The sequence below is a fragment of the Orcinus orca genome, chromosome 10, assembly GCF_937001465.1.
Source record: "Orcinus orca chromosome 10, mOrcOrc1.1, whole genome shotgun sequence".
Lineage (NCBI taxonomy): Eukaryota > Metazoa > Chordata > Mammalia > Artiodactyla > Delphinidae > Orcinus > Orcinus orca.
The window spans coordinates 84,258,345-84,270,152 of record NC_064568.1 but is presented as its reverse complement, the minus strand read 5'-3'; the positions used below and the strand labels follow the sequence as shown (position 1 = coordinate 84,270,152).

General features: G+C 42.7%; 1 protein-coding gene across 2 annotated transcripts in view; it reads left to right on the top strand.

Annotated features, from left to right (window-relative positions):
- The first annotated feature begins 7,964 nt into the window (after nt 1-7,964).
- Nucleotides 7,965-11,808, top strand: part of ZKSCAN8 (zinc finger with KRAB and SCAN domains 8) — a 33,988-nt gene continuing 30,144 nt past the window's right edge. Inside the window, exon 1 of one of the 2 annotated variants that reach the window (XM_049693678.1) lies at nt 7,965-8,243. The gene's annotated coding sequence lies outside the window, so the exon portion shown is untranslated. The remainder of the gene's footprint in view (nt 8,244-11,808) is intronic. The other variant, XM_049693677.1, reaches the window with a different exon arrangement.

Genomic DNA, 11,808 nt, shown 5'->3' with positions numbered 1-11,808 from the left:
TGTCTCTGTACAAACTTCCTTCTGGATAGCACGTTTCCTGAACTGATAAAGTCAAGGTTATCAATGAAAGGCAGTAGAGCAGAGGTTAAAAGCAGAATGCCTGGGTATGAATCCTTACTCTGCCTGTTACTAGTTATATGACCTTGGCTTACTTTCTGTGCCTCAGGTCTCCCATCTGTAAAACGGTGGTAAAATGGTTATCTACCTCATAAGGTAGGAATTACATAAGTGACCAAATGTAATGGGTTTAGAACAGTGCCTGACACATAGTAAGTGCTATGTTAGCCTCTGCCAATAGCGCAGTTAGGTCTTCTTGTTTATCAAAATGCATCATGTTCAGCATTTTCTTCCCCCCAGACTGCTTAAATTAGTTAACTGGCATTTGATCTTCATGAATTCACTGCATTTGTTGCTGTTGTGTGTGTTTTAAAATAATTCCTGTAATGTTAACAATTACCCTAATTCTGAACTGCTCCCTGCTCCCTAAATACCTAACCCCAAACCCAGCCCGGACGGCCCCACCCGTCCACCGGCGGAGAACACCACCCCGGTGACCCTCACTGGGGCACCCACCCGCCAGCTCTCGTCTCCTGGCGGTTTCCAGCCCCCGGCGCCGGGTCCAGCTCACAGCGCCGTTTACCGGGCCGCAAATCCCCGCCCGGGGAGCTCTGGAACCTTTAGCTACCGGAAGTGGCTGGGAGTCGCGAGAGCGCTGAAAAAGGGGGCCGGTCTTTCCCGGGTTCAGAAACACTGAGGTTGCCCCTGGAAAGAAGCCCAGGGCTCCCAGGTGGAGGAATAGGAGACCCGTTTGGGGGAGATCCGGAAACGCGTTGCCTTGCAGCCGGTTCGGACGCAGCTACGGCGGCGGGGGCATTCTCGAAAAGTCGACCAACCACGAGCCTGTGGAAACCTCCAGGATTGTGCGAGAGGCCTGAAAGTGACTTTGGGGACAGCCTTCTTCCTCGGCCCGCAGCTTCCTTTCCGCTCCCTCCGCGCAATTGTCGACCCCAGTCCGCGGCTCCCTAGAGCGCGGGTCCGGCGGGCCCAGGCCGGGAGTGGGCCGAAGCCTTAGGGGCCTCGGGTGCAGGAAAGGCCCGGTCAACCGCGGACAGGGAAAGGGGGTTTCTTCTGCTTAAGTTCATCCTGGAGGGCAGGTGCCTCTCTCCTGCGAGAGGGTCTGGCTGGGACGTTCGCGTCTCTGGGTCACACTAGGAAGGGGCACCGAGGAGCTTCCTCCACTCACGTCTCGGGGTTGCCAACTGTACCTGCTGTGCCCCGCTCACCGTGATCTGGCAGGACCTTGTGCACTAAGGGAGAGGAAGACTGGCCTCTGTTTAAACTTCTCTGATCCTTAGGGGAAATGAGGGCCCAGGATGAAATGGGTGAAGAGTACCGGCGCTAGTATTCTTTAAACCTGGATTCAAATTCCCGCTCCACCACTTTCCTGTTAGGATCAAGGGCAATGTTTTTAACCTCTCTAAGCCTCGGTTTCCTTGTTTGTGTAAATCAGAATAATATAGTGCCTGTTTCATAGGATGGTTGTGATGACTGTGAGAGTGCACGTTAAAAAACTTAGTCTTTAGACGTTTTCCTCCCCTCCCCATCACTCATCCATGTCAGACAAATAGGACTAATTAACCAACTGTCACTTTTGCTTTTCTGGAGCTCGTGTGAAGAAAAGTAAAGTGCAAGACTTGTGTAAGGGAGAAACCACGAAGAATACAAAAGATTGACAGTCATTGTGAGCTTCACATAGTTGCCCATCCCAGCATTTTCACCTCACTTGGCTCCTGGCACATGGTAGGTTCTTGATAAGTACTTACTTGGATGAATGAGGACAGATCTAGGGAAAAGGAATTAAAGAACAGAAGGGAGAAAGTGAATCAGACTGACTAAATTTAGCTAGTTGACAAAACAAGCGAAACCACTTTTCTTGTCAGAAATGTATGGTAGTCACTAGGCTCCTGTGTCAGACAAAGGACTTTACTTAATGACACAAGCATCATGAGCTTCATGCTCCCCTTGTCCTCGAAGCCAGAGGAGTGCCGAGGAGGGGCCCCAGTGGGTGCTGCTCACACAATGGGTTTGCATCCTAGCAGAGGAACCCCAAGCATAGGAAAAGCTGGTGTTTGCCCAGCCTTGCCCCAGAGTGAGGCAATATCTTTATTATCCTGGTCAGGAAACAAATCTGCTCCACAAAGAGATACAAACATCTTTGAAAAGATAATCTGAAAGAAAATCTGTCAGAACCCTTGGAGAAATGTGAGAGATCCTTGGAGAATTGTTTCCCAACACTCTAGGTAATAGCATCTGGGGTTAGAGGAGATGTCAGCCTTTTTTTTTAAAAACTTTATATACATCAAGATTCTAGTTTTTATCATATTTTGTTATTTTAATTTTTAAAAATATAATAAAAATAAAAGGCAAACAGAAGTTTACATTTGTTTTAGTAAGGGATAAGGAGCCACTCAGGGTCTGTGACTGGGGAAATTATAATGATGTTTAAGGAACATGAATCTAGTAAACATATCTGGAATGGACTAAAGTTATGAAGATTATCTCAAGGCTGCAGTCATGTAGGTATGAGGTAATTAGAGGAAGGTGGCTATAATAGAGAAGAGCAACATTTCAAAGGAGAAATCTGCTGCCTCCCACCCTGGAATTGATTTAAAGCAACTTTCACCTGGCCCACAGGGCCCCCGATCAAAACCAGTTCTCACAGTGAAAATTTAAAGTCACCACTCTGCAGTAATAATGAGGATATGGCAACACCAGTCACAAATCAAGTAGGTGGCCTGGCTCAGCTCCTAGCTGAGAAGCTGTACCGGTGCCTTGTGGCCTTCCCTAGCTCAGCAGGCCTATCCACCAAGCTTGCAACTTCTGCCCTGCTCACTGTTTTGCATTTTTATTCTGTTTCTGATCAGTAGAGATTCAAAGAATGTTTCAACCTAAATGTTTCTTTTTTCCACTTTTTTATATTAACCCATTTCTATGTTTAAAGCAGCGTGGATTAAATACTTAACATACTCATTTACCTAGAAGACATCTGCCAACTTGGTCTTCAGCATTCATTCCCCAACTGATTTATTTAAAGTTTCCTTCTGTTCTCTGGATTGTCTCTTTCTGTTCTCTGGATTGTCTCTTTCTTTTGGGGGGGTCAGATCTCTGTTACTCTTGTCCCGCCTTTCATGCTCTGCACCTGATTTTCATTAAATGTCCTCTGGATTGGATGCTTATATTTAGGAATGGGGTCCTGTGCTGGTTAATTTAGGTAGTATGAGTTTCCGCTACAGTTGTAGGAGGCTGCTTGTGCAGCTCGTATTATCCCAATGGAAATTCTCAGTCCGGGTTGTATGTAAGTAGGCAGGCCTCCCTTTAGAGTGAGTGGGAGCAAGCAGACAGGCTGGGAGCCTACACAGTTACCAAAATGAGAACCTCTTTCTCCTCCTCCTTGTTCCATTGTAGAGGTCCAGAGTCATTTCAAATTTTGCTATGCTTCTTTCTGAGGCCTCAGTTTTCTTATTAAGAGCCCTCCCGATCATTTTAGGAAACAGGTATCAAGCTAGAGGGCAGAAGCCCCAGCTTCCAGTTAAAAAAGGGAGATATCCAACTGTCCCAAATGCAGTTCTTAAATGAATAGCCCATTCTTGCCATTTGCACCTCTTGGTCCTGAGGTTTGAACTTCTCCAGGATTCTTCTGCAGATGCATACCTGGCCCTGGTGTCTTACAGGGCAATTTCCTCTGCTTCTTCAACAATCTGATCCCAAATGCTGATTCTTTTCCAGAAATTCCTCAAAATTTCTGCTCCACTCTTTATTTTCTAGCACTGTTATTTATTTATTTTGTTTTAAATTTTTTCAGTCATTTAAGTGTGTTCTTGGGAGGGAAAGGAAGTAGATATATGTCACCCTTCCAACTTGAACTTAAAACAAGCCATGTTCTTCTATACCACCTCTCTCTCACTTTCTCATTTTTACACACCTCATTTTTGGATTCTTAGAGAAGGCTTTCTGATTAAAGTGAAATCTGAGCCAGACCTCGAAGGATGGATAGAGTTTAGGTAAGTGGAGAGTAGTAGGAAGTACACTTCTAGCAGAGGGGTCAGTATGAGCAAAAGTGTGATACTGAATGAAGTAGCAGGTATGAGAACCAAGTCACCTCCTATTAAGCCAGACATTAAAGAGATTTGCAAAATGTGAAATGATTCCACTCCTTTTACTTTTTTTGAAAATATAGTTAAATTTCATAAAATATTAAAGTAACAAAATATGTTACTTAAGTTAACATGTAATGGGTATGTTATTGTTAAAGAATAAATATTTTTAATTCCTGTTTTAATTTCGAACAAAGTAAATCTTGATGGATATGACCCATATAAACATAAGCTCTTTGGAGTCCTCATTAGTTTTTAAGAGTATAAAAGGAATCATGAGACCAAAATATTTGAGAATTAATATGCTAGTCCATACACTATATGAAGTGATGCTTCTGAAACTAAAATGTAGAGCAACTACGGAAAATGTGGGAACACCCTTGTGGCCCTAGGTGTGGAAAATATTTGGAGCCTTATTAAAAACTTGTCACCTGCTTATACAAATAAGGAAAGTATGAGTAACCAGGGTCTAACTTTTTTTGTGCTTTGGTGGGGCTGTCATGGTTGTTGGACCTAGCGACTCAGGCAGTTTAAAATATGTTCTAAACCCTGTTGTGGCTAATTATAGTAGTGATTTAAAAGGGTGAAATGCTTACTTCCCATAGCAGGAAGTCAATAGATAACATATCTATACCTGAAAAATCAAGAAATGGCAGTGTTAGCGTGTTATTTATAAATATGGAGGTTATATCAAGAGTAAAAGGAAAGAGTTAAAGTGGTTGTCTCTGGGGAATAGATATTGATAACGGAAGGGAAGAATGAGGCCTGGTGTTTTTCACACCATAAACCTGAGAGTACTATTCAATTTTATTTACTTTTTTTTTTTTTTTTTAGGCTGCATTGGGTCTGTTGCTGCCTGCGGGCTTTCTCTAGTTGTGGTGAGGCGGGGCTACTCTTTGTTGCGATGTGTGGCCTTCTCTTGTTGCAGAGCACAAACTCTAGGCATGCGGACTTCGGTAGTTGCAGCACATGGGCTCAGTAGTTGTGGCTCACAGGCTCTAGAGCACAGGCTCAGTAGTTGTGGCGCACAGGCTTGGTTGCTCTGCAGTATGTGGGATCTTCCCGGACCAGGGATCGAACCCATGTCCCCTGCATTGGCAGGTGGATTCTTATCCACTGCGCCACGAGGGGAGTCCGTACTTTTTTAAAATGTATTTTTATTAGTAAAATGCCCAAATCAGGTGTGCAACTCAATGAATTTTTACATATGTATGCAACCATGTTAACTACAACTCCAATCAGTGGTAAACATTTTTTTGTCTTCTGTCACCAGAGATTAATTTTACTTGTTCATACAAGGCTACTTTTATTCAACATAATATTTTTTAGATTCATCTACATTGTTCATCTACCAGTAGCTCCTTTTAATTTCTGAGTAGTATTCCACTGTATGAACATAACACTATTTGATTCTCTGTTATCCTGTTGATGAGCATTTGGGTTTTTCCAGTTTGGGCCTACTATGAATAAAGCTGCTATGGACTTATGTTTTCATATCTCTTAGGTAAATACTTAAGGGTGAGATCACTGGGTCATAATGTAGGCATTATTTAACTTCATTAAAAATTGCCATTTTTCAAACTAGTACCATTTTACACTCCCATTAGGAGTGTATAAGAGTTCCAGTTGCTTCATATCCTCATTAGCACTTGGTATTGTCAGTCATTTTAATTTTAGCCATTCTAATGGATGTGTAGTAGCTTTAGTTTTATATTTCCTTGATGAATATGACCTTGAGTACCTTTTAATGTACTTATTGATAATTCATATATATTCTTTGGTAAAGTGTGTGTCCATAACTTTTGCCTATTTATGTTTGTCTGCTTATGATTGAGTTGTAAGAGTTCTTTATATATTCTGGATACCAGCTATCAGAAATATGTATTGAAAATACAGAACTATGAGATATGAGGCAAGAACTATGAGATAAAGAGTAGAAATAAGTGTTTTGAAAGAGCTGAAGCACTGTAACTTCTCAATGTTTATTGTTATTTGTTTCATTGTGATGATTAGATGACAAAACTCTTAAAAACAAATCAAAGCTACTGGGGGTAGACAAAATATTTTTAGGTTAAGGTTGGGGACTGGATAGAAACATCGGTGGTGGCTATCAGCAGGAACAGATAAGGAGGGGAAATTAAGATGAAGACTGTAGGGACTTCCCTGGTGGTTAAGAATCGGCCTGCCAATGCTAGGAGACACGGGTTCAAGCCCTGGTCCCACATGCCGCGCAGTAACTAAGCGCAGGCGCCACAACTACTGAGCCTGCGCTCTAGAGCCCGTGCTCTGCAGCAAGAGAAGCCACCGCAATGAGAAGCACTCACACCGCAACAAAGAGTAGCCCCCGCTCACCGCAACTAAAGGAAGCCTTTGTGCAGCAACGAAGACCCTACACAGCCAAAAATAAATAAATAAAATAAATAAATATATTTTTTAAAAAGTGAAGACTGGAGGGGAACCTGAAAACCCAAAATAAATGAGTAGTTAGAAAAAGTGTTAAAGGAATAAAAATGGGGGACCAAAGTAAAACAGTTTTCATGTGAAAATAAATTAAGGAAAAACCTCATTTAAATTGGAGTCAGGAAGCCCTGAAGGAGAGCTCTCACGCATGTACCACTGTTACAGCCTGCATAACCAGCAGGAATAAGGAAGATACAAATGATTTTAACGAGGTCAGCTTATACAGAATTCTTTGTATAAATTTTTCTCTGTCACAACTTCTTATCCATGATAATAAGAACGTTACTTCTCTTCTGGTACAAGGGAGGACATTTTTCACATGGGAACTGCATCACCTGCTTTCAAGAAGATCACTTCTTGTCCTAGCAACAAGGCACTGACCACTGCTTGCAGCTAATGAGAAACCGCCATAACAACTAACTCTTGTTCTTCTCCAATGAACTTTTATTCAAGACAACCCTCCCCAGTCTCCTCCTAAAACCTAGTAAAAGCTGACCTTCCCTTTGTCTCTTGCACTTGCCTATGATTCACTATGGCTTGCCTGACCGAAATTGCAATTTTCTGCTTTTCCTGCATAAACCCATTTTGCTGTTTAAAAAATTGTGTTTTATTTCTAAGGTTAACATCCACAACCTCCACCCCAAAATCCTACGTAGTCTGAAAAGTTAAAATTGTAAGGGTGTATAAAGAATGAACATAGATTTGAACTTAGGTTTTTCGAAATTTGTGGTATTAGAACTAGGGTCTACTACTGAAGCTTAAGGCACAGATTACGTCATGATGCTAAGCTTAACTCAGCACTAAAAATAAACTACAAAGCAGGTTTGGTAAGAGACTGCAATTCATTAAGATAGGAAAGGGTGGAACATATGTACAGACTCGAAGAGAATTTACATTTAATTATAATTATTTTTCGAATACTTAATAGTATATGGTATACTATTACTAGGTGCCGTAGGGGATTCGAAAAGCTATGAACCATGATTAACAAAATTCCTCAAGAGATCTGCAGTCTATGTGAGAGGACTGGACATATTTATGAAGCGAGAACAGTAAAGTACAGGGGTAACTAACCCGGCCAAACGCGAGTCTAGTTAATTAGCATCATAAGGATCCTTAAGGCGCATCCTCCTCCACCGATACCCCAGCTTCCGCCTGCTCTCATCGCTGGCCCCCGCACGCCCTCGGATCAGCCCGCCGGGGGACGGTTACCTCCCCAGCGACCGTGCGGAGCGGACTGGGTGAGCCAGGTGCGCGGGGCAGAGGTGACACCACAGTCCGTTATTCCCCACGACTTTCCCGATGCCCTAGAGCCGCGCAACCCTGCGACGCGTAGACGCAAGAGGAACGCTAGGCCCAGAGTACTGGTGAGAGGGGCGCGGTGCCCCCGTCCGCTTAGTCGGCCGACCATAGAGCTTTCAGACCTCCAGGATTCCTAGAGAGCTCCCGGAAGTGGCTTGGGGCAAGATGCTTGCTGGCCGGTGCTGTGCCTCCGCACGTTTGGAAGTTAGGGGTTGGAGGGGCCTGGTCCGGTTACAGCTTTCGCCCCTTTTTCTACCAGCCCTCCCTCCAGGTCTGTCCACACTTTGCAGCCTCACTTCCCCACCCGGGCCGCCGCTGGAACTCACGGTGAGTACGGTTCGGGCTCCGGGCCGGAGGAAGGGGAGGGCTTTGTGGCCAGACCAGGCCGCAGGTGAGAACAAGCGTGAGGGGTCTTGAGAGGGGACCTGAGCCGAAGTCGGCGCCCCGGTGATTCGGTGGATCAAGGGTCGCTTTGGTTGCCAGCGCAGGCCGAGTCCGCGTGCCTAAACTTTTTGCGAGGGAACCTTTAGTAGAGATTCGCTGTCTTCATCGCTAATCGTTTTGTGGCGTTATTTGCAGTCGATTTTGTCTTAAAATAGGAAACTGTTCCCGGGTTATCTTTTTTTTCCCCCTTGTTATCTTTCATCCTCCTCTTTCCACGATCTGAATTGTTTTTACTTAGCAATTTTGCATTTCCGTCACAATTCTTTTTTTTTTTAAGATATATTTTGCTTTTGGAAACCCCAGTTATCCTTGGAAGCCAATTTTTCCTGCTCAGTTATTTTGCTCTTTGTGGTGTATTCAGAATGTGGTGGTGTGTTGACTGCATAAATGTACAAAAGAAACATTTTTTGACAACTTCGTGGTGATGTAAAATTCAGACTTATTCAGAATACTTAGTTTATTAAAGCTAATTGAAGCAGATGCCTGGGAACTCTTTCGGAGGGGCCCCATTTCCAAAACTCAAGTGACTCATGAGTAATTTTTGTCAGGCAACATTAAGACTGCCACTACCACCTCTAAAAAATAATCCCTATTTCTATTTGATTAGTTCAGTTAAGTATACTTATGCAGTAATCATTGTTGTAGCAAATGCATACATATTTTGAATTTCTGCTGTGGTTAAGTGTAAAATGTGGTAGATGTTAAAACTTAACGCAGTTTGAGATACCTATAAAGCACAGTGTTTGCTTCACCTTTATCTTTAAAGCCTGGAAAATATCTTTGTTTTGTTTTATTTTCAGCTCTCAAACATCCCAAATTAGACTTAAATTAGTCTAAAGGAAGAAAACATTCTTTCGTCATCTGTTGAAATGCTGTTAAAATGGGTTGTGCTTTCAGTAGTTCACAGGATTATAGCGTTTGAGATGAGAAGAAGCTTTAAAGATTGATTATTTTAGCTTCTTAAATCAAGAAACTTGATGAGGTATTCTTAAAAGAGAATGTAAGACGCAGTCTTGATCCACAAGGTGCTTACCAACCTAAATACAGGTGCATATACTTTGAGAGGAGGGTACATAGTAGACTAATTTTGTAGTACATATCTTTGTACTTGTTTAGTTATAGGCTGTAATTTTCAAAAACTGTCTCATGGGAGAGGGAAGAGGCTAAAAATGGAAAGTTAGCTCTAAAAAGAATAATCAAATGGATAAGATTTGTTGGTTGATTTGGTTTAAAATATGAACAAATCTGACGATTAGATGACTCCCATCAGTTTCACTACTGAGATTTTAATGTCATTTAGTATTATTTTACCGTTTTAACATATCAACAATATAAAGTTCTTGCGTGATGCACACTTAACATTGAAACCTTTTAAAGCTAGTATTGACGAGCATTGATTATAAGATGGAAGATGGCTAGTAGTTCAGTACTTAAAGATGAACCTTGACTTTAGGAAATTCATAGGAAAACATGGTAAAACTATGACTATGCAGAATCACATTCAAAACAATTAGAGTTCAGAATTCATGTCCCATAGTAATGACCTTTTAAGTTTTTAAACTATAAGTATCTGTTTTAAGAATTTATTAAATTTTCCTTGATTTTTTAAATGAATTATTTTAAAACCATGGATGTTAACCCTGTCTGTTCAAAACAAAATTGTTTACCCCTTGTCTCAAACCCTCCACAAAATCTCAGCCTCTTGTCCAAATTCACTCTTCCCTCAAATCTCTGTATTCCAGGAAATTCACCCACTTCTCTGTAAAGTTATCATCTATGAATTAAACCCTCTGTTGTCAGTTACCATATTTAACGTTATCTCTTGCTCCTTGATTTCTCCTATCTGTAGTTTACTCCCAAAACTACTGTCACCAGTCTTGTCTGATTCTAAAGATAACTTTTCAAATTCTCTTCCTTTTCTGTCCACTCTCTCTAAGTAGGGGTTCTTAACCTTCCTGGAGTCCTTAGGTGGGCGTTTGGTGTATGAACCCGATGAAATTGAATGTAAACTTTTGTGCCTATGGGCTTTTTTATGGGGAGAAGTTCTGTGTTTTCATTAGACTGAGAGACTATGAGCCAACCCTACCCCACCCTCTCGGCCCAAAACCCCTGAAAGATAGAGACACTGCTTTGAAGACTCATGTCAGGAACAATATGTAATCTGATTTTCCTTATAAGTGCCTACCTCTTCTTTGCCTTGGCGGACTACAGGTCTGGGATTTTATCTTGATGTTCGCATTTCTTGCCAGTTGCTTTTGGATATGATGCCCTTGGTTATGCTCTTTTCCATTCTCTACAGTGCTGCCTTCAGTTATGTTTTTCTCCATCCTGTTTTCCACAGTGCTGCCATTGTGATCTTTCTGACATACAAATATGTAATATAACTTCCCTGCTTAAAAAGAGATACAAAGAAAAAGGTCACGGCTACAAACTAACATTTGCAAGAAAACCATGGCCATGGGCTGACATTTGCAGTACATACTGTACACAGTGTGATAAATCCTATGTCTGGACCATGTAAAAAATAACTTGGCAAGAATGAGCACCTTAGGGCTTCCCTGGTGGTGCAGTGGTTGAGAGTCCACCTGCCGATGCAGGGGACGCGGGTTCGTGCCCCGGTCCGGGAAGATCCCACATGTCGCGGAGTGGCTGGGCCCGTGAGCCATGGCCGCTGAGCCTGCGCATCCGGAGCCTGTGCTGCGCAACAGGAGAGGCCACAACAGTGAGAGACCCGCGTACCACAAAAACAAAACAAAACAAAACAAAAAGCAAAAAAACAAACAAAAAAGAATGAGCACCTTAATCTTCTGGGGCAGGGGGTTGGGGGTATTGGCGGCTGAGGAGTGAGGGCAACAGGGAAAACCTAATTTAAAAGGTAATAGGTAAGCTGAGACTTTTTAAGTTAGAGTTGAATGATTTCCACGAGACCAGGATTTATCAGCCTCGACATTGACACTTTGGACCAGATCATTCTTTGTTGTGGGACTTATGTTATGCATTGTAGTACGTTTTGTTTTGTTTTGTTTTGTTTTGTTTTGTTTTGTTTTGTTTTGTTTGTGGTACGTGGGCCTCTCACTGTTGTGGCCTCTCCCATTGCAGAGCACAGGCTCCGGATGGACGTGCAGGCTCAGCGGCCATGGCTCACAGGCCCAGCCGCTCCGCGACATGTGGGATCTTCCCAGACCGGGGCACGAACCCGTGTCCCCTGCATCGGCAGGCGGACTCTCAACTACTGCGCCACCAGGGAAGCCCTGTAGTATGTTTTTTGTTTGTTTGTTTGTTTGCTGTTAGTACCTCGACATATCTTTTTTTGGGGGGGAAACAATTCAACCCACAGTAAGCATCTTTATGGAACATGAATGGAAAGAAAGCATAACCAAAGGCAGGAAGAGCACTTACCACTGCTACTGCAGGCACGAGATGATGCCTAATACCAAAGGTAAAAGCC